This window comes from Lichenostomus cassidix, chromosome 15 (assembly GCF_008360975.1).
Source record: "Lichenostomus cassidix isolate B80296 chromosome 15, HeHo_3.0, whole genome shotgun sequence".
NCBI classification, from domain to species: domain Eukaryota; kingdom Metazoa; phylum Chordata; class Aves; order Passeriformes; family Meliphagidae; genus Lichenostomus; species Lichenostomus cassidix.
Genome location: NC_139496.1, coordinates 10215561 through 10239243, shown reverse-complemented (window position 1 = coordinate 10239243; position 23683 = coordinate 10215561). Strand labels below are relative to the sequence as shown.

Genomic DNA, 23683 nt, shown 5'->3' with positions numbered 1-23683 from the left:
TCCCCAGTTTAGCAGGTCAGTGGGTGAGCACCTCTGGCCTCGACCACTGTGTGCCTGGGAAGTTTTTCCTGGAAAAAAAAAAGCAGAGCAGTGCATGAGGTTTGGGGGAAAAAAATCAGCCTCTAGAGAACATAAAGCCAGGGAAGAAAATGAGGTGGGGGGAACCTGCCCAGCTGCAAATGCCTCCTGCTTTCTCCTGCAGCCCCACAGCCCCACAGCCCCACTGCAGCTCCCCACTTCTCCTGTCTGGTCACATCCCTCTAAATCTAAAGTTATAACAGCAAAGAAGTGCTGGAGAGATTAAAATGCAGGGAAATGATAGCTAGGGTGTTTTTTTCAGGGCTGAGAAAAAAGACAGGGAGGAGGGAGGGAGGAGATGTTTCCAGATACCTTGTCCCTTTAGAGAACTCACAGGATTCAGATGGTTGGAGTGATCTTGACAGGCTAAAAACCCAATCTGCTGGAAATCATATACCTCAAATAATGTGCTATTGCTGCTGATCGGCCCTGTATTTTCGGGCTGAATAGGTACAGTATTAAATTCATCTCGAGTTTTCATTTGCACCAGTTACAGCCTGTTTGACAGGGTTTGAGTGGAGTTTGAAAGGCTTTTACTGCAAACAGTCATGGGAGGAGCGAGGTTTGATGAGTTTTCTCAAGGGCTGAGCAGCACCAGGGGGCTTGGGGGAGTTGGGGTTGCTCTGCCCTGTACCCCAAGCTGCCACAGGATTATTTCTAATTAATTGGAATACTGATGAATATTGCCCTTACAAACATCAAAACCATATTTTCTTCAGAGATTTTTTACGTATTCCACATTTTGCCACAGCCCCATGACCCTTGGCAAGACTGTGGCACTTGTGCTCCTGCATGGCCCCCCAAACCCCAGGAGGGAATGAGAGAACTTCATCCCAGCCCCTGGAATTTGGGTGGTGAGAGACCCTTGGCATGAGGGCTGCAGGCAGGGGAGGTGCTGCTGCAGTTAGAAATAACTATAAATATGTTTTATTTGACATTAAAATATGAGGGAGGTGCTCTGGCTGGTCCCCAGGAGGCTATTGAGGTTTAAGCTGTCCTGGCCCCTCAGGAATTTGTTTCTGTTTTGTGAGAGGCTGCTGAGGGGAATGAGACCTCATGTAGTGTTAATTAGCTGCAGATCCTTCTGCTGAGGTACCCTTTAGAAAATTGAAAAGTCTTCCTTTGGAGTTTGGGCAGCTGTGTGTGTTTTTATAACTGGGAAACAAGTGGCTTTAATAACTTAGGGAATAAAAAACCACCAAGGCTCCTGTTCTGGAACAATGCCAGCACCAGATGCATTTAAAAATTGTAGACTCAAGGCAGCTGTGATAGAAAATACAGGTGAGAACAGCAAACTCGAGGCACCTGTGGTCCCAGATCCACCTGGGAATAGCAAAATAAAGGTTCCAGCAGCCACTGAAGTGCTGAATCCTTGAGATTTTGGGTTCACTTAGGCTTGGTTTGGTTCTGCTCAGGGGAAATGAAAGGTCTTGTCCTGGAGCAGCAAACTTCCAAGAGTGCAAGTGTTCTGGGAAAATGACCATAAGGAGGGAAAAATAATTCATTCAGAGGTGCTGCAAACCCCTGGGAAGCTTAATCAGGAGTTTAGAGAGATTCTCCACATGGATCCAAGGAAAGTCAGCTCTGCTCCTTGGGGCAGCTTGCACAGGTATGCCCAGGTTTCCTGGTTCCCCTTTAAAGCAGAAGAGACTTTTTTGGAAGTAAGCTCTTGTTTCTAGGGAAAATAATTATTTATTTCCGTTTAAATAAGTGTTTGGAACAGTCTTTTGTGCCTTCCTGGTAATAATCACAGGAAATGTATCACAGGATACAATTTTTGATGACAGTACAGAGCGTTTGTAAGTGACGCAGGACTGTTTTGATGGGTATATTGTGGCTTTTTGGGGATTGGTTTTTGGAAATTGACCTTTAAAGCTCTTAATGAGAGGACTTGAAATGGAGCAGAGATAGGAGCAGGCTGAGTGAAAAGGAAAATGTGAGATAAGGAGGATGCACTTAAGGGAGAATACTCAGGGAAAGGTAGCAAGCCTTGAAAATGGAAGGAAGGGAATAGTAGTGAGGATGTGGGGGTGAAGGATGGATTAAAAAGCAGAGATGATAAACGCTGGCAGTTAAGGGGTGAATAAACAGCTCAAAAGCTGAGCAAAAGAATGGTATAAAAAATAAAGTTTCTGCAATACAACTTAGATAGGTAGGGATGGCCTCAGAGGTGGTGGATTAACTATTTTACATTTCACTTTGCTGCTGTGTTTGGGTTTCAGGAAGGTGTCAGGGGACCAGCCAGGACTGTCTGTGATAAAACCCACACAAACAACAAACTGATTATCTCCTGCTCTCCTCAGTCCTGCAATACACTGACTTCATGAGTCTTGCACTGTCTCAAGTCACTTCCAAGTCGAGCTTGACTCACAACCCACAGGGACAAGAGCTGTGTCACTGATCTCGAGATGAGCTCTTGTTTTCTGTTCCTCGGTGCTGTTGGCTCCTGAAGGGAGATGTGAGGCTCTCTGAGGTGTCTGGGCTGGTTTGTACAGAGCAATTTTCCCTGGAAAAGCAGAGTGGAGTCTCTGCAGCCCCCTTGTGCCATCAGTCCTGGCTGCAGACAACAGGTGCATTCATTTCATTTTTATATTCTGCCTAAAGCAGCATCTGGCTGCCTGTCCTCATCCAGAAGCTCATGCAGCAAGTGTTGCCAGTGTTCTTGTACCTTAAATTTTAAAACATATTTTCTGATTAATATTATACTGATTTAAAGAATTTTTAACTGCAAATATGCCCTTACAAATTCTGGTAATCCTGAAAATACTGGTTAATTCGAGGCAGTGATTATTGTTTTGGTATTGAAAAATGAGGTCAGGGTTTGATCCTTAAGGGTGCTCTGAAACCCAGCTGGAACTTGGCTATTTAACTTGCCCAAATTAAAAGTACACAATAGAAATAGGAAATAAACTATGTAGATTACTAAATGTGTGGTTGTGGCTTATGCTTGAGCTCCATGGAGCAATCAGAGATGAATGGTCTCGCCTGCTGTTCCTTTTTGTGCAGAGCAGGGCTAAAAGCACTACCTAATGCTGGAAATCTCAGACTGACAATTTTTTCCTGTTTTGTGAAAAGGTTAGTGAGTTGAAAAAAAAAAAGGGGGGGGGAAGGAAAAAAAAGGAGTCTGACCTGTGGTCTGCTTCTCTCAATCCCCCCAACTGGGGGAAGGCCCAGGGATTTCATGCTGCTCACACAGCAGGTCTCCCTATTTAAGCTGTCAGTGTTTTCTGCAGAAATATTTGTTTGTAATTTATTTTAGAAATTCAAGAACAGAAACATATTTTTACAGCCCAAGTCTGAAAATACTTTGCTTTACCTGTGTTTTTGCTTTATATTGTTAATTCACTCCATTTCTACCCACACTGAGCAGTCCCCACAATATTTTGAATAAGTGAGAAGATTATAGGTACTGGATGTGTCTAATTATAGGTGTCTGAGAGCATAACATTCCTGGTAGGAAAATCACGATCTCTGATTAATGCATTTGCACTCATCTCTGCCTTCTGAGTTAGTGTTTTCTTCAGCCACAAGTACAGCTGATGATTTGCAGTGATGAATGACAGGCAAATTTGTAAACAACAAGATGAAGATAAAAGCCCTGTGAATTCAACAGGGCTTGAGTTATGTTAATATCTGCTGGAAAATGCTGCTCTCTAAACTCTTATTATTAAAAAAATAGATTTTAAGAGCTAAACCCACTTGAGGGAGTGGGGATGGCTTCACAAAATAATACGGGCACAGGGCATTATATGGAATAATTGCATGTTTAGGATGCTTTTTAATATACTCACTGGCAACAAATGTGTTCAGATGAGCTGCATGTTCATGGATGTTTTTTGTATCTTTGTTAAGGAAATTTGGTGTCAGGAAACACGGAGCTGATCTTTGAGCATTCTCACTGCCCCACTGGAAGCTGTAGTTTTGCAGTCCCTTGGGAACGTGGTGGCTCTCTTACAGGGAAAACACTCAGCTGGGCCAGCACAGTGGAAGAATTGCATTCCACTGCAACACACTGGAACAAAATAAACCCTGAGCAACCTACTGGCAATACCAGGGAGGGATGGGAGAAGCTCAGGGTGTGTAGCAGTTATGTTTGAAAAACCAACCAAACAACAAAACCCATCCCAAACGCCACCAAAAACAATCCCTCAACCCCACAACAAAGAGACCTCTTTTACCCACATTGTACAGAGTTATCCAAGCATAACAGAGTGGCCATTTTCCACAATGATGTGGATTTTGTGACCTTCCTGGCTTTAGAGTGCTCGTTATGCCATGTGGTGGCTTTTCTATATCTGCACCCTGCTGCTCTGTTCTCCAGGAGAATCCTGGGAAGTTGGACAGACCATGTTTTTTAACCAGAACTGATACACCAGGAATTGCCCTGGCATATTTCAGGTTCTTGTCTTTCCAACCCTTGTTGGAGCTCCCTGCAGGGCTGCCTGCTTCTGTGTTGGGTTAATATCAGCTGCTGTCAGTCCACGTGAGACAGAGCCCTCCAACCCTCTGTTCCAGAGCACTGGAAGTTCCTTGATTCACTCTGAGGTTTTTTTCCCCCTCTACCTCAAAGGTCGGGTGTGCATTGCAGACACCACTGATTCATTGAAAGTCACGGAATGTAGCTCTCCAGACTGTATTTCTGATTTCCTAAGTGTTCGGAACAATGTGTTAAAGGTCTCTCTCTTATTCCGTAATGTAGCGGTGCACGGTGTTGTCAGTCACCTTTTATCATGGCGAGATAGATTCTTCCCCTTAATTGCCATGACAAATTCATTTGCAAAACCTCGGAGGTGGATTGTTGACTTTCTGCATGGAAGGAAGGTGGCCTTTCTGACCAAGCACTAAAAACAATCTGAGTCCACAAAATCTTGAGTATTATTAGTGTCAAAGCCTGCTCTGTACTTGTCATAATATTCTGTTCTGTAATTCTGTGCTTTGGGTAAATGGGTCACTAGATAAGATTGACAACAGCCTCAGCAATGAAAGGTTTTAAGCTGCAAACTGGATGAGAAAGCAGAGCAATTTCTTTCAAGAGAAATTACCCTGATGTTATTTGTTATTGCTGCAGTTAGAGATCTGTCAGGGTTTCCAATTTAAAACCTTGCTTTCTAGAAGACTAAAAACATGTATTTCAAGGCAGAACTTTTAATGCAAAGACCTTTTTTTTTTTTTTCCTCTGTCATCTCTCTTATGTGAAGGTTAGTCATAACTTTTTACTGCTGTGGGAACAGCAGGAAAACATTGCGAGTGGATGGTCCTCCTGTGTTCTCCAAAATGGAGAAACTGGTCTAGCCAGACTGCACTGGTGTGGTGACATTCCTGATCCCTTCTAAATTGAGAACCAGTATGTGGTCACTGATCAGCACAGGTCTCCTGCCTGTATCTGGGAAGTACCTAAGTCATTGAAAAAACAACAAAACCCCCAGCTTCAGGAATACCTTGAAACTTCCTATTTAAAGAAAATGACATTTCAACAACATGCCATTGAGAAAGGATAAGCCAGTATTTCTTTCCATTAACTACTCAACTGTCTTTGGAAGTGAAAAGACCCAAAATACTTTCTGGAGTATTTTTCTGTGTTAGCTCCAGGAGGTAGATAAAAATACAGTGAGATGTTCAAATTCAATTATCTCTTGGGGTATTTGGTAGCTTGTTGACAGGAGAAATTGGGCCCTTCCACATCTTTCCACTGCTTGCTAGAGGTGGTCTCAGAGTTTTCATTGGTGAACACATGAGTATCTTTGTAACAATTAAAAGAATGCATATTGGCAGCATGAAAGTGACAATTTTGAGATGTGCTTTGTTTGCAGAGGTTAGTTGATATTTGCAGGGGTCAATTTATGTTTAAGGCTGTTTGGGTTTGGTTTTTTCCTGCTTTACTATTTTGCCAGGCTCCCCAGCTCAAGACTTCCAGTGTTGGTGTGGGTTGGTGCTTTGGACAGAATGAAGGGAACAAGACAAAATAGGGAGTGTACAGAAGAAATTGTAGCAGTGAGAGTCATGCTTTCAGCTTCCCCAGCCATCCAAGTTGTTCTTGTTTGTCCTTGTGCATTTCTGATGATGAACTGGGAATGAAGAAAGAGAACTTGGGCATAATTGTGTGGTTTTCTTTTCTTCTTTGAAGCTCTGACTGTTGCATGTGCCCCCCACGTGGACCAGTGTGAAAATTAAAAGCATCTGCAAAACAGGTTTGTTTTCACCTTTCAGTTGTGTCATGGCTTGCACAGTCTTGCAGAGCAAGAACAAAATAAATTTCCTGAGTGGAAGAAAAGTCTGTTGTTGGAAAACTGCCCTCTGTGAATTGTCTGCAGTTTCTCACCCTGCTATTGCCTAAACCTGTTAGTGATGGTGAGTTTGGAGCATGTGAAACAAAAAAAGCAGGTGCAAGCACAGTGGCACTGTGTGTGGCTCCAAATTCAGAGTTGGTGGCATCACTTTGAAGGAAATACTCTTGCTGCTTGTCCAGCAGTGAAAGGGTGCTCATTCAATGCCTCTGAGAGACCTGGAATGTCGGAAAGACTTTGTCACTGTGTGATGCCTCCCTCTGAAAGCTCTGCCGTGCCGTGGGGACACAGGTATGCCTGACTTAGGTTTCCATGGAGATTCCTTGTCCCTCATTACCATAGGTGGATTTTGCAGATGGTTTTTCTTTGCCTAACCTTCTCTGGTTTCCTTTTCTGTTTTTGAGGGTGGCAAAAGGATGTTGTGGTTTGTTATTATTTGGGATTTGTTTATTTTGGTTTGGTTTTGTTTTGGTGCTAACAAGTTGTGAGCTGTTTGGATTTTTCTCTTTCTGGGGTGAAGGTTGAGTGAAGCAGCTGTTCTGCTCAGTGTTTGTTGGTGGAATGAGCTGTGGGTGTTGCACCAATGGCTTTTCCTGCAAGCTCCATCCATAATTTGAGTGCCAGCTGGTAACCCCAGGCAGGACAGGATTGAGGCGCAATCTCCATTTGAGGTGATGTCTCTGCTTCACTTCTCACCATGAACACTGATGTGCACTCCCAGCTCTCCACAAGCCAGTGGAACCCTGGCTGTACATGTTTGATGGGGAATGTGATTTCCAGCGGACAGAATGGGTTGCTCAAGTGTTATTTTTAACTGTCTCCTGTCGCCGTTAACTGTATTAGCAAGAGTAACACTACACTACTTTTCCTTTTTTAAAATAGCAACAGATGCATTTCTTGTTGCAGAAGATGAAGGTGCAGGGAGTTGTTTGGTTTTTTTTTTAAATAAACAGCATAATGGCCTGGGCTCCCTCTCATAAGTGACTTTCTTCTCCCCCATCCAAGGAGGAATTGACCCACCAGACATTTGCAATGTAACAATAATGTGCCATTGTATTTCTGCTTTTATGTGCTGTTATTAAATGTTAGTAAGCCTGAATGTGTGAGGTCTGAGGGTGAATTAGGAAGGGGTGGTGACTAAGCAGGTGCAGATAATTTGACTGTGAAATAAAAGAAAAGGGTATAGCTTTAGGAGAGGGGACTGGTGGTCTGCAGCAGTTAGGTTTGTGAAAGTTGATAAAAAGAAAAGTTCAATTTTAGCCATACTTTATCAAATTTAGATACATACCTGAGTTTCAATGGCAGAGAGCTTTCTGCCTCCTTCAACAAACATTACAGTTACACTGTACACTGGCTAATGTTGATTTTATTAATTAAGTCCATTTGATAGCCTGAACCATAAATGTATATCTTCTAACTGGGGTTTAATTTTCGAAAGCCCTTAAAAGAAAGTTGGAAAGTGTCAGTGACACCATTTCCGAGGAACCAGAATTCTTATTTGCACACGTGCATGGACAAAATGGGGAAATATGACATCATACTGCAGTAATTCCAACAAGAGAATAACAACACTGACAGCCAAGTATCTGAGATTATTTAGCAGGCATAGTGAAGCTGGTGGTGCAGAATTTCTGATTTTTTTTTTTTTTATTCTGAACTGTGATCGTTCAGAATAAAAGCTAAAATTTCAAAATATTCTTTTATGTTGAACTACTCTGCCACTGTAGTCAGCCTGTGTTAGAAATTCTTGACTGTTCTAGAAGAGCAGCAGTCCTTTCGTGCTGAAGTAGTTGGTTCTATTACTGTTAACCATGACATTTAAGCACTCATGTACTGAGAGTTTTGTTGAAATGTTTTTCTTCATGGCCTTGTGAGACTGACAGTCATTGCCTTTCTTGTACTTGCAGAGAAAGTGACTTAGGAAAGTGAATTATCTTTAGGTAATTGCATATGGGAAGTGTAAAACTGGTATTAAAGCACAGAACTTTGTGATCCTGAGCTCTTGGGTTTTCCTGCAAGTGTTTGGGGCTCTTTTTGTCTTTTAGAATGTGAAACAAAAATGGGGATAAAAATCAGACTCGATGGGGCTCATGCTTATGGAACTATGGTTTTAAGAATGGGCTTTTTTTATTTGGTTAAGAGTGTTAGTTTTACTGTCTACCATGAATATTAAATGCAAGGTGGTACTCCTGACCTGAGCCTAACGAGGTGAAAATGTTATGTCCTATAAAAATAAAGGGTTTATGATCACCAAATTAGTTTGACATATCTGTGCAACAGCAGCTACCCAGTCAGGACTACACAATCTCTGTGCTATTAAAGCTCAAAACAGTCAAATCAATTCCAAAAGTTCAATTTCTGTTCCTACAGGCTGCACCCATAATGAATTAAGGGAGGCATATCAAATGTAATAATGCATTGTTATGAAGGTTTCAGTAAACTTGCCAAATGTCAGGCTGCTGGTCCAGTCATGGTGCATTAACTGCTGTGATTAAAGCTGAGCTGTCCTCAGAGCTCACCTGGCTTTGGGAATTGAGCTGCAATATCCTGCCTGGGGCAGCAGGGAAGTGCACTGCAAAGGTTGCGCCGAGCACTGAATATTCAAAACATTTGGTTTTTAACAGGTTTAGTGCCTGTTTCTCGTAAATGGAGCATACAAATGCTCTGTAGTTCATAAAATGAAGACAATAAACTATTTGCTGTATTTGGAGAATCTGCTGTTCCCCCAGCTGCAGAGTGGCAACTGAAAATTGCTTTTGGTAACTGTAAACACTGCACTGAATGGCTAATTAGGGGTGAGAATGGAAAAAACCATTTTGATATTTGACTAGAAGTTCTCTGTAAGAAATAAATGGTAGTTCCTGTATCTGGGTATGCCCAGTTTGGAACTTGTACTGGACAGTAAGGTTAACACTTGATAATTTATGGATGAGCTTCTGGTTCCTTTGTGTCACTCAGCACAAAGGAATGTTAATACTGATCTTACCAGACACTGGTGGATTTCTCTAATGTCATGTTCAGTGGAATTATGTCTGGAACGAATGTGTGCGTAGCTGAAATGTTAAGAAAAGGTTTCAGGAGGGAAAGCCGAGCTCTTTTGCATACACAGAACTTAAAAACTGCTCTGTGATCACTAGCAGGAAGTGATAAGTATTTAATTAGGGGCAGGGAAACATGATCAATGTGGAGATTTTTACATTCCAAGAAAATCAGAACTGATATAGAACTGTGGATAGGTTGGGTTGTACTTGTTTCTAGGAAGAATGATCTAGTCATAGATCAGTTTTGCCCCAAATGATGCCAAAAGCAATTTGCAGGCTGAATGTAGAGGTCACATCAGCCATCCCTGGTTGACTGTGGCCAACAGACCAGAGCAAAGCTACCTGAGAGAGCAGGGTAGGGAATTATGAAGAGTGATGGATCCAGCTGAAAAGGAGAGGTGAACTTCAGTGAGCAGACAGCAACTGAAGCAAGGTGAAGTTTAGCCAGGACACCTTGCTAATTCCCCTCAAACACTGCAGAGCAGAGGAGGAATCATCCCTCTCATAAAGAAAATAAATTTCAGGGTAACTTGCTTCACATGCAAGAACTTTAAAGCCTGTTCTTGGATTGGAGCATTTCCCTGTGCAGGCAAAGTGAATGAAGGCATTCAGGAATGACGGGGAATGTGTAATAATTAAATCTTGAGTCTGGCTTGCAGAGAAAAAAACATTTGTGTACAATCAAGTGGGTGGTGTTTTGCTTTCCTTGAGATTGCAGAATGATGTGCAAGAGCAAGTGGTGGAAGGCAGCACTTTCCCTGGATAGATGGTTTCTCATTATTCATGAAATGCCTATAGAAAATGTCTTGCATGCACGGCAGCAGTGGGGGGAGAACTGCGAGCAGGGAGAGGAGGACATAATGGAATGTCACTCCCTTCCTTGTAGTATAATGTGACCTTTCCATTAAATTAACATTATGCTGTTTGCACAGAAGGAGAGCTAAGATAGAAAGTATTTTTAGGGGGTGATAGTCAAGTTAATTAGCCAGCTGTAACTTACTCTCTACATTAAAAGCAGGGTATGGGGAACGGGGGTTTAACATGCTTTGCATTCCATTCATTTTGAAGAGTTACTTTGTGTTGATTATAAAGTCAAAAGTCTGGGCTGTGATGTTGTTTCAAGTACTGTAGCCTGGACCTGTTTTTTTCCGGTGTATTAAGAGGGAGGTTTTAACTTTAATTCCTCAGTGATTTGCCACTAAAAGGTTTATGCATCCTCTCTGCTAATCTAATGGGCAGAAAAGACAGATTCCACAATCCTTCTTGGCGTGGAGGACCGAGGTACTTCATATGCCTGTCTATCAGCCTCAGAGGAGTGATTGTGGAGTAAGGCACAGTTCTCCAAGAGAAACACTGCTACATTTTGGTCCGTGAGCATTTCACTTCATTCACACCTACTCAATTTTATTTAAGGGTCAAAAGATGCTTCATAAAGCTGATGTGACAGGTTTAAATTCATAATGACTCATTCATACACTGTATCCATTACAAATCTTCCCTTTTGAAGAATTACTCTGACTTTTTCCTAAGTTTCCATACTCATAAAAGGCACATTCTAGCTGTGTTACATCAGGTTCCATATAACAATCAATGCGTTTGAAATAAAGGGATTGCAAAGCTGCTGGGGTTATTTGTAATATTTTCTCTGCTGCAATTAAAGTTAGGTTGCAGTAGGTTCCAGAACCCACTGGAGCCAATGCTGGTCATGGTGTGCTCTCTGCTGTGTCTTTGGCCTTGAGCAAAGGCTTGTGGAACTGCTGGGAGGGTGAAATCATATAATTCTTCATCTGTTAGAGCAGCCCTTGGACTGCAGGCCTTCAGTCTGAAGTGTATTTACTTCAGTGGTTTTGGCCTCAGTGCTTGGTTTCTCCCCTGCAGGTACAACAGTGATCAGAGAGCCTCATTTGTCTGCCATCCTGAGGATCCTCATCTGTCCAGGTGGCATCATTTAGTCGCAGTGTTTGTCAACATTTCCTTCCCAGTGTTTTAGCAATCCAGTGGATCTTTAACACTTGCTCTCAGTTGATTCCTCCCTCTCCCCCAAAGCTGTTCTTTTATGCTTGTACCCCTTGAGCCTGTTAGTTCCCAATTCAGAGAGAGGAAGATTTAAGCTTTATTAGATAACAAATGATCCTCAGGACTCATTGTTTACCCTGCTGTTTGGAGAGCTGAATTTAAAGAGGGTTTATATTCCCTGCCTAAATGTTTTCCAAACTCAGTATTTACTGCTCTATTTGGTGTTGATCAGTTCTGCCAGAGCGAGAAATATTTATGGCTTTCATGCAGAGCACTTATCACATTAACAATATAATTAAAGATCTATAGCAATTGTCCTGTAATTAAACCCCAAACATATTCTAGTCCAGTTCCATTGTGATGGAACTGATGTCCTTTCCCAGTGGGCAGAATGTTGAAATAAAGGATCTGTTCTTCCAGTCAGGAAGCCTCTCACATACATAAGACCAGCACAGAATTAGCTTAGAGCATACGGTTAAAATACTTTGTCCTCTATGCTGCTTTACCTTGTTGATATTTTGTTTTGGGTAGGGTTATGTATTTATGTGCTCAAGAAACTGAGAGCTTTTGTTCTATAACAGGAGAACGTTTAACTTTTCTGTCAACACCTGCAGCAGGTGATAGATTATCTGCAGATATCTGCCACACACTGCTTCCTTTTTTATTTTTTTATTTTTTATTAGGTTACCCTGAAATGTTAGAAATTAATTCCTGGAGTCAGTGTCAGCTAAAGTGACAGTGGATCAAAACTGTGAGACAAATTGCTCATCACAGTTCAGGGAGCTGACTCCTCTGTGCAGGCAGCTGTACATCACTGGAGGCTCCTCATCCCCCCCCAGCTCTGCTCCACAACTGCTGTCATTGCTGGGGAAGCTCATAGGTGGATTTCTGTAAAATAAGCTCATTCTAAACCACCATCAGAGATATTGCTGCATCTTGGAATTGTTATTTGTTTGGTTGGGTTTGTTTCTTGTCACCCTGTTTAGAGCCTGTGTCACTATGCAACAGCCTGAACTATAAACAATGATGTTAATCCATGAAAAATGAGAAATTAAACCTTGGCAGGATCCTAGTGATCCCTGTCTAGGTTCATCAGATGAAAGATCTATTTTTTTTTTCTTTTTCTAAGAGCTCAGAAGCACAGAATTGGTTCAGCTTTGCTGTCTGACAGAAATCACTCTTGCTGATAGTGAGCTCACTTCATCTCTTAGTGAAAGCAGATAAAAACATTTTTTAAAAACCCCAAACAAACTCCCTAAAAACCTTTTCCAAACAGTCGCTTTGCTGTTTCCATTAGCTCATCAGAAAGGTTTGAATCCTTCCTTTTTGAGAAAGCTGCTCTCAGTGAAATACTGTGTATGTAATTTTTTCCCTTCAGGTATTTCCACTTTGAGCTGTTCTCGTAAATTAATGTTAGTTTGATTATCTGTGTGAGATCTGGGTTGGTGTGTGGTGAGTCAGAGCAAGTTTGCTGTGGGAGCTGGAGGCTCTCAGCACCTCTGGCTTGTCAGAGAAAGTGGAGAGAATGCAAGTCTTTCTGCCTTTGCTCTGAGGTCAGCTGGGAGACACTGCTGCTTGAAAACAGGGATTTAATGGCAATGTGACATCCAGCCTTAAAACTAATGGGACACAAAGTCGGAAATCAAAACAAAGGCAATGCTCGCAGAGAATGGGCCACAGATGCAAGGCAGGCTGTGTGTGCAGCTGGCAGGGCCATCACAAACTGCTGCTCAAAATAGCTGTCCTTCAGAAAGGCAGGTTTGATTGGGGTTTATCCCCTGATTTACGTGTCAGACTTTTAGCAGTTTGGACCGAACATCACTTACAAGAAGTGTAGGGTAGTACCTAAATACTAATTTTTTAATTTTTTTTTTAAGTCACAGATAGGGCTTTGTTTGCAGATAACCAAACAAATCTATGCCAGAATGTTAACAAATATACACTGATGTCCAGCCTGGATGTGTGTGCTTGAATACTAAAGTTTTAGTATGAATCACAAAGAGAGAACAGAGGGGGCATTTTGAGTTCTGTGTGTTGCATTTGAATTGTGTTCTGTATGTTACATTTAAAACATGTTCTGTATGTATAGCTATAAAGGGTGTTTTGGAGTTTGTATTAAGATTAAAGGATGCTCTGTAATCTTGGATAAACTGTAGCCACTAAGATCTTTTTCCTGACGTGTTCATCTGTCTCATGTTTAGTGTGGATGGAGTTGGTGCCAGCCAGTCTTTGGATACACTCGTTCTGCTGCGGCAATATGGACCATATTCATCCCTGTCAAAATACATATTCAGTCAGGATATTTATTCCAGCAGAGAATTTGACCCTTTGACAAAAATTATGCTTGAGTGAAACCAAACAGTGGCTCAGAATTTGCTTATCTTTTTGTTTGCAAACTCTGTATTTTCAGTTTACTTAGAGAATGTGAATATTTCTCCACAGAGTGTTATTGGAAAAATATTGTAAGAAATATTTAAGCATTTTAATATTCTTAGTCTTCAACTTACATCCCAAAATGTTTTAAAGAGGCAACAGAAGTGGCTGCCAGAAAAAATAACAGTGGAACCATCAGTCCCATATTGTGATGTGCATGTAGTGAAAAGATGACTTTTTTAGGGCTGGCAGATGCACTCACTTTACAGGTCATTAAATTTCTCATTACACAAACTCAATCATCTGAGTTTTCAAAATAGATTCAGAATCTCAAAAAGATTAGACAGTGTGAAAGATAAATGTAGAAGTTGAAGTTTTGATAGACAAAACATAATTTGATAAATTCCATAATGATCCTGCAACATTATTCCTGTTGTCTAACTCCTCCATATGGAAGGCTGCAGTCTGACCTTAGGTATATCACTGCATACAGAGTAACACCAAACAAATTTTGTATTTGCCAATCTGCTGAGATATTCTGATTCATCTGTCCATGCTCTTCGAGGAGAAAATCTGTAATTTGTGCATTAGGATATTTTCTATCTGGATGTGATGAGAAAACTGCATCCTTTTAAAAGGATGTGTGTTCTGCTTACAGCACTGGTTTTGTACCCCCAGTTCCTTCCAGAGGTGAATTTAACCATAATTAGCTGTTCATTCTACCAATAGTTTTTCTGCCCCTAAACCAACTAAAAAGACTTTTTTCTTTCTTTGGATCAAGGGAGTTCTGAGATGTGGTTTGTTTGAAATAATGTCTGTTACAGAGCACAGCCAGCTCTTTCTTCCATGTGAATCTGTCATACTTGGCCAGCTGTTGTTTGAGACAGTTATTCCAGGAAGCCCATCATTGTATCTTTTAAATATGTTTTTCTTTGTTGTTGAGGGTTAAAATGACTTTTAGATCTTATGAAAAACGTTCACTTCTCCTTGCAGAAAGAGTTTTTCTATTTATGGGCAAAACCAGCGGGGTGGTGCATGGTTGCTCCCAGGACCTCTCAGTGAATGCTTTTCTGTGGGAATGGGCTCAGTGATGACAATGGTTTTGGGCAAAAATCCATTTATTCACTAAGTGGGATACAGCAGCTTACAGGAAAAAGGACTCCAAAGCCCCTTTCTTTCACCTCAGGCTACATAGCACATCTCACTGTGCTGTTTGCATTGTGTTGGCACTTAGATATTCTTTTTCCCATTGTGTGTCTGACAGTGAAATAGGAAGTAGTTCATCGTTCTGAGGGTTTTTTTCTGGGCCAAGCATCATACTTGTAGTAGAAGTCGGCTCTGTTTCACTGAAAAATTAATAATGTTTTAGGCATATCTGCATTAAAAAAAAAAACAAACTAGGCAAAAACCTCTAAGATGTATACTCCTTGGGGAAAAAATAGTGTTGTAATATCAAATTGTCAATTCTTTTGAAATTCTGGCTAATGTGACTATGGTTTTGGGCAACAAAGATGCTCCAGGGCTGATCCCTGTGTGAAGGACCTATAAAAGGTAGTGCTCAGATACAGGCCAGCTTGATGCTCCCTTGTTGGTGCTGTAAAATTTAGTTTCTGCTAGAATTTCATCTCGCAGCTGTACTGTGAAGGGGATAAAGCAGATGATCACTGTCAGACACCTCGTGAGGAGCTGGTGAACAGATCAGCTGAGCCAGCCAGCCCAGCATATGTGCCATGAATGTAGATGCATGATTCCGGAGATGGAAAATGACCATTCTGCTTCCCTCCAAGAAAAAAATCCAAGCAAAGGTCACATCAGAGTGAAATTTCATTTACTCAGCCCATAAAATGAACACATTTTCTTGCTCACATATAGGTACCAAGACTTTTAAAGAAACTGTTTGAAACTCTGAAGATCTTAAGGTCCCCAAGGGGTTGCGATAAGAAAGGGAAAAAGGCAGAGGGCAAGGTGTTGGCAGCACATCTGAAATCTGCTTTAACCCCAGTGCCCAGCAGCCACATGAAGAACAGTTGTGGAATGTTAAACTAAAGTGTGATTGAGGACAGAGGAGGAGGTTCAGCAATTTGCCTCCTCTCACGTTCCTCAGTGACAGTGACAAATGCTGGAACATTCAGTCAGGCTGTGTGAGGGGATCTGGGGCTTCCATGCTGAGCTGGAGGGTTTTGGTTCACTGCCCTGCTTGGAATATCCAGGACAAGGCACTTGTCCTGTTCCACCCTCACTCTTCAAAGAGACAAAGAGGATAATGCCACACTGCTGCTGTGAGGATTAATGTCTTAAAGGTACTGAACTGCCAAACTACTGTGGAAATGGAGATCATGTATTATTAATTAATTATTATAGACAGGCTGGGAGTCTCCACTGCTGCTGGATGGCAGTGCAGCCCCTGCAGCCCCTCCATCTCTATCTTGCCATCTCTATCCTGTCCCATCCCTGCTTAGCTACACACACATGACCTCTGGGTGTGAGTATTCCTGCTCAGACCTGGGAATGAAGCCAAGGGAGGGGTAAGACCTTGCTCCAGTTTATTAACACACTGACAAGAATAAGTGCTTGCCTTAAACTCAAACAGTAAAGAATTCCTACATTGGTGTTTAGTAAATAAAAGCCAGCGTGAGAGAAGCCATGGAGGTTCAGTAGGAAATGAGAGGTCTTGGGGATTCTTTATTTTTTGATTCCTGAGTAATGATGGGACAGTTTGAAAGTCAAAAGCCATAGTGAAGTGTTAACAGTCTTCACAGCTGAGAACAGTGAAAAGTGGCCAAAACCAACCATTGACTTCTGCATGCAATGTTTGTTTATTGAGCTAATACCCTTCACACTCTTCTTTCTCTTTTTTCCTTTTTTTTTTAATGTTTTTCTTTACTCTGTAAGAGAAGTGCTCCGATTGTCCTTACCATGGCTGTGTTTTAGTTTAGTGTTACTTTTCAACTTTGGTGTTCTTTCTCCTCTACCAGGTGGCAGTCATCATGCTCTTTATTCCATGCTTCTTATTGATTTGGTCAAAAGTAATTAAAGAGATAATTTGTTCTCAATTACATTTCCTTGAATTTCCTGAGGCTGGTAACTCTGCTCTCCAGCTGTGTCTTCCCCCAATTCCTTCTCAAATTAACTTTGCTCTCACTCTGAAATAAAACAGAATAACATGTTCTTTTTTTGTTTGCTGCTTTTGGATTGAATAGAGACTCTGTGCTGTAGCAGATATCGATCTGATAATTTTATTAGATACTCCTGCCTTGGTTCATGAACTCTCATGTTTTTAGCATAACATTGCAATAAGAAATCCTGTGTTAGACTAGCAGAAGTAAGAAACCAATTTTTTAAAAGATGTTTATGGATGTTTCTGTTTTCTGAGTGTCCTTTGTGCCTGAAGGGTTCTTTTCAGCACTTTTGTAATCTATTTTGAACTCTAATAGCAAGGGAGAAGTGAACACTATTATGGTGCAGATGGGGTTTTCTTCTTTTCTGTTTCACAGTGATTGCATTAATTTCTAGTAGAATGGATTTTTGGCAATTGAAAATGGCTTTGGGACATTTGGTATTCTGGAAAATTTGGCAAGAACATTTGTAATTCTGACTAAAGTAGGGGAAAACTATACAGAAAATATTAGCCAAGGCTGAGTAGTACTATCATTGCCAGTATGCAACCAAAAATGTGAATAAAGGGCTTTGGGAGATTTCTAGGTATCTAAATTACAAGCACATTGTCCAAAGACCACATAAATGACAGAAGCAGAAGAAAAACATAGGTGGGAGAGAGAGAGAGATGTCACACAAAAGTGGAAGCTTTTTTTTTTGTCTTCCTTATTTGTATTGACTTCCAAGGACATATTTTAAAATTTTTTAATCATCTGAATGGAAAGAGTTTATGAAGTCTATAAAGATGGCAGATAAAATTGTATAGTTGCTTAAAGGGTTAAAAGATACTGTAAGGTAAATGCACTGATAGCAATAATATTGCAACAGTGATTAATTTGATCCAATTATTTTACAGAACTTACCAAACTAGAATTAGTAAATATTCCTCAGAGACAAGACAATGAAAAGATTTCTCAAAGGAGTATGAGAAATGGAAGGGAATGGATGGAATAAACAATGCCAAGCTATTCAAGCTGGTTTTGTTATGAGAACAATAGGGGTTTTTTCTTTACAGGTGCTTTCATTTACCATAATATCAGAATGCTTTGTGGGTGTTTATGGAAGTGTTTTATTTCCCATTCCAGGCACAGGAAGTGGAGGCATGATGAGCTGTGGAATTCATTGCAGTCAAGAAAAGGCCTCTGCTAGCTGGGATAAGGTGCTAAATGTTTTATTTAGGGTGTCAGAGGAAATTTCTGACAGAGATGAAATTGAATCTGTTCATTCCAAGTTTCCTCCTCATGCCCTCACGAGCAGGCAACCTTTGTCTGACTTGTGAGCTGTCTCCTTCCATTTGGCTGATATGTCTCTATTGACAGTAACATGTTCATTGGAGTGCAGAGGGAGACCCAACAGGACTGGAACTGCCTTGCTTGTTAAAAAACCACTCTTGGCAAAACAGGATGAGGCCCTTTCTGTGGGTGCTGGCACTGTTCTGACCAGAGCAGCAGCGTGGAAGCTTCTGCAGCTCTTACCAAGTGCTCCCCTTGGCAACAGAGATCCTCAACTGCAAAGTGCTCTGCATTATTGATATGGTACAGCACAGCCTTAACAAATCAGGTGTCTTGCCTTTGTTGCAGATTTAGTTGTGCCTTTTTTTCTCTTCTTTTTTATTTTTTTTTTCCCAAGCACTAAAATAGTATCGCGCAGAAAGAAATCTAAATTTTCTGCAGTCTATTCCTTGTCACGTCCTTTGTCTTGGAGCCCCTTGTGTTTAATTCAAAATTCTCTTTTGGTCCTGATGTCTGTTCTGTGTTTCCACTTCCTAGTGAAAGGGCAGGAAGGGTCAGTATTGAGGAGCAGCAATAAAAGAGGAAATAGGGGAAAAAAATTCCTGAGTGCTTGGCTAGAATACAGTCTTTAAAATTCAACAGTTAGAATCCTGCCTGCAGAACAGCAGCAGTCATCTCTATGTGTGCTGCTTTACAAAAGCCACCTAAACATTCCCATTAAATCAAAAAATATATTTCTTGAGGTCGATCTTGCATTTGGATGATTAAATGTTGGCTCGTGATGAGGCTATGCTGATTTATTTTTATCAAAACACATTCAGTTTGCAAATGTTATCATAATACTCCTGGTTGAGTGATATATTAGAAGGAAGAAGGCTGCAATAGGTGTGTCAATCTGCTAGTTTTGACAAAACATATAAACTTAATGAGTTTACCCAGAATGAAAAAACTTCACTAATTCAGAGGAAACAGGTTCTTTCACCAGCATAAACAAAAAAAATTGGAAAAGTCTCAAAACTTACAGAATGACAGCTGCAAAGATGACAGGTATGTGACAATGTTTAATAAAAGGAGGGATTTGTCAGAATTGAGCAATTTTTAATCTCCAGAGTTATCTAGAAGAGAAATTGGAAGTGTCTGGGAATTGTTAGGGCAAAATCTAGAGTCTGCAGGTGGGGCGTTTGACTGAAACAAGTAATTTTTGTCCATCCAAAAATACTTCAGGAGCCTGCAATTTTCGTTCTAAAGATGAAGAAGGCACTAAAAGAGCTGTCTAAGGCAGGGAGCAGGAATTCCAGGGCTTGCCGTGTGCTCTGGTCCTTGAGGAGCAGAGAGTCCTGATGATCCAAGGGCATGGAGCTCCATCTGCTGCAGTAGCACTGCAGCTTTGCTGCCTTCCTCTCACCTGCAGCTGCTGAATTCCACCTCCAAAATGACCATAATCATTCTCACAGAAAACTTTCAGGTCGCTTCCTCGTATAATCTCACTTTATGATGATGTCTCATGTAGTACCTTATGATTTTCTTTTTTTTTTTTTTTTAATTTATTGTTTCTTACATATGGAGTTGTAAGGTTTGGGGGTTTTTTTGTACATCACTATAATGAAAGCAGGAAATTATCACTGCAACAGGCTTAAAGAAAATTAGATGAGCTATAATGAAAGTCTTCTTAAGTTGGAAACACTAAAAAAAAACAACCCACAAACACCCAAGCTGCAAAGGCTGTTCAGATTGTCACAATAATGCATTGCCGAGTTTAACAAATGAGACCCACCAGCAGCGTTTTCTGGTTTTATATCCGCACTGCAAATTAAAAAAGAGAGAATTCTGCTGTTCTATTGCACCTTTTCGCTACATGACACTGTAAAGACAGATAATGCTGCAGGAAAGGAAGCTTTTCCCTCGTGTTTGCTGTGAGGGAGGCGATGGAATCCCATCAGTGCCTGAGGGGAGGGCAGGAGTGACCTCAGCACTCTTTACAGCTCCTTCCCTTCCCCAGCGCCTGGCACAGCTCGCTGGCTAGAGGCGGGATGAAGGGAAATGTTGCACCTGAGAGAACAAATGTTCAATTTCTGTGGAGTTAAACACTTCAAATGACGGTGGTTAGACGTCTCCAGGCCGTGCTCGCGGTCACTGTGCCGCCGCTTTCCCGCCATTGAACCCTGAGGGCTCTGTCGTCCCTCCCTCCTCCCCTCAGCGGGGAGCGACCCCGAACACTCTTAATTTGTTTTAATGTTTTAATTGTGCCTTTCCAGCGTCTTACCAGGGGTAGAACCAACCAGGCTGTTGACAACACTTTTCTGCTTCTGATAAACAAAACCAAATTAGTGTCGTGAACAAAGCAGGCTGGAAATTCTTTGTTCCCGGAATATCCAAGTCAGGTTTCTTTTAATATTTTCTTTAAATACAATGTGTGCCGTTTAAAAAAAAAACAACAACAAAACGAGACCCATCAGTATCACTGTGTTTCGTGCTGTTCCTGATGCAGAGGTGATGAGAAAGCTGACCCAAATTCATGAGTTTTGGGTTAAATTGTGTGCTGTGGGATGGTGCTGAGGTGTTCCGCATTAGACATGCCAGGGAACACAGCCTGAAGGAAATGGTAACTGGAAAGGCAAAAAAAAGATCAAAGGGTGTCCAAATGCTTAGAATTTATTGGATTTTTCACTGAAGTCTCGAAAGCCATGTCCCCTGATACAAGGTGAATATTGCCCAAAATGTGAAAACGTTAGTTTTTGAAACCAATTTGCTTCTGAAGCGACTTCTCTGAAGGTGTTTTACCTGCAGAGTCTGTTCCATCCATCTGGCACTTTTCCACCTTCAAGAGTACTAGGAAATTTAGAAGGACTTATCAGAGAAAATAATTTGTCTTTTAGCATTATTTCTAGATAGACCAGTTATGTTCTTGGGTATACAGGAATGATGTTACAAATACTTAAATTTTTTATGCTGGATTTTAAGTGTTTTGTCTGGTAACTCATTTCTACAATCCAGTCTACTTTTGAAAGCCTCTTTTCACAGATGAAGACATTTAATATTCTAAACGTGCTGTTTATTACAAATGGTTGCAATAAATAACTTTGATCCCTGGGAAAAAATATGCCAAATAATGATTAAATTTATGTCATGATAAATACTTAATTTTTATTTTCCTTACGGTTCAGTGTAAGAGATTCTTTATTCTGAATGTGTCCAGTAACCTCTGGTTGGCATTTCCAGCAGGTGAAGGCTGGGTGCCCACTGAGGCTGTTTAGGGATTCTTGCTTGGTGTGTGAATGAGTTCAGTCACTGCTCCTTACACTTTGAACCTTTGTTCTGCTGAAATCTTAGATAGGAATGTGAATTTGGAAGAGTTTTATGTCTTCTCAAGTGAAGATTCCAAAAAGCAAAATGTTCTCCTCTGTTTGTTTTTTTGTTCTGTTTAAGTACCTGAATGTTCTTGTGTTTTGCTGTGTTGTGCAGAAGCTACACGGTCAGTGAGTGTTCATCCACAGCTCTGAGTCTGCTGGGCCCCCTTTTTTTGGATTTGCTCAACCTCAAGTACATGGACACAGATTCTGAGGGCTTGCAGCTTTGGATTGCTTGGGATCAGTGAATGAGTGCTTTGATCTAAAACTAGTGCAGGAAGGAATTACTATTTTCATATTCTTTTAGCCTGAACTCCAGACACAGCTGAGTGATCTGAAGTCTTTTATTAATCTACCTGTATAATTTTTTTAATAGGCAGGAATGGGTCTTTTTTCCCCTTGAATAAACTGATGGTTGAGGGAGTTCTAAAATTGTGCTTGTGTCTGACTCGAAGGGCTTTTTATGAGTCTGTGCCTTCCTTGGGGGTGAAAGCACGGACCCAGAATAGTGGTTTATCGCAGAGTGTATCTTCAGGGAAGAGCAGCTACAAGTAAGTAATTTTCTATTCCTGGGTTTGGAAATTGGATATTCTTTCTATGTTCGACACAGTAGTCTATAGAACAGTCTCCCAAGAGAAAAGTTACATTTCTTAAGCATTTAAGCATAGCAATTTATAAAGCATACATGCATTTTGTACAGGTACTTCCTCTGAGAATCAATCTGTGCACCAAAGATACTTCCTGGCATACTAAGTTTTTCTACATCAGACTGGTGGAAACATTTTTGCTCTAGTTTGCATCTCACTAGAAAAATTTATTTGCCCTACTTCTTTTTGAAAATTATGCCTAAGTTTTGTTGTTTGTTAATCCACAAGTGCTCACAGCAGCCATTTTTTAAGTCCAGGCCATTGAACAAGCTCTTCTTCCTGCCTGGTGGTTTAATGAAGGTTGTGATTGCTCAACTTCCTACAAGATCTCTGTCAGACTTGAACTCAGACTTGTTTCCATTCTTGTGAGATGACAAGATGCTGTCCCAGGTGATGACCAGCTCAGAAAATATTTGGTGATTGAAACTGAACCCTGAGACTGCACATACCTTCTCTGTGCTCAGCTATTCTTAATTAATGCTGTAATGTTTATTTTCAATTTGGTGACTTTCAGTCTGATCCACCGGAACCAGGGAAGAGGCTCTTCCCTTTTAGAGACTTGAGAATGGACCTGAGTCAAGGGAAGGAATCCAGAGCACACAGAAACTTTAACCAAGGCTGTACAAGGCAGTACATTCTTTTCTTATAAACCATCCCCTATTGCCACTAGACACAAGCAACTTCTGCTCCAGCAGGACACTTCTTATGGTCTCATTTAAATAAATAAATAAACATTAAAAAGTAAGCAAACAAAACAGAACAAAAAAACTCAGGGAGGACTATTGAGAGCAGGCTTTGGCAGAGTACACTCCCATTTAGGTACTGGTACTCTTAATATGTAAAAATGTGTTGTCACCCAGATGTCACCATTGTCACTGCAGGTGGTGCTTAAGCTGACAATACTGAGGCTTCACTCTGCTTTTCTGTGGCACTCACAAGTTCTGATTACACTCCAAACTTGCCCACAGAGACCACTCACTCTGTTCCTTCAGAACTATCTTAAACAGTTGCTAAACTGCATAATAAGCCTTGCTGTAGGCGACTCCAGGGTTTTCTAAATTTTTCTGGAAACTTCTGACTTCGTTGATGGGAATGTTAATCTAAGGCAAGAGATTCATTTGCAATTGAACGGCAAAGAGTACAAAAAGATGATTTACATCTGGCAGGGTTTAGTTACAGCCTGCTGCAAATAAAACTGACAAATTACCCCTGCCAGCCCCAGCAGGGTACAAATTACAGGAGTGTTTACAAGCTTGTGAGACTTTAAGTCTTTGAAGAGCATTCACTAAGGAAAAATAGTGGAATTAAGGCAAGCAGCAATAAGACACACATCTATATAAAAATTTAATAATTAGGTTAAACCTAAGCAAATGTGGCAGTCAACATGTGATATTGTATCAGCATATGTTGAAGAAAAATTAAGCTCTTGCATTGTTTGAGATTAACTGCATAAAAGTAAAGGAAGTTAAAGAAGCTTCTCTGCACGTACTGCATTAGAGAAACCAGAGC

At 40.9% G+C, this 23683-nt stretch overlaps 1 long non-coding RNA gene across 3 annotated transcripts in view; it reads left to right on the top strand.

Annotated features, from left to right (window-relative positions):
* Positions 1–1375: 1375 nt before the first annotated feature.
* Positions 1376–23683, top strand: part of LOC146430413 (uncharacterized) — a 47198-nt gene continuing 24890 nt past the window's right edge. The window contains exons 1-2 of one of the 3 annotated variants that reach the window (XR_014855359.1): positions 1376–1687; positions 6203–6266. This is a non-coding gene — a long non-coding RNA (uncharacterized LOC146430413). The remainder of the gene's footprint in view (positions 1688–6202; positions 6267–23683) is intronic. The other 2 variants (XR_014855358.1, XR_014855360.1) reach the window with 2 other exon arrangements.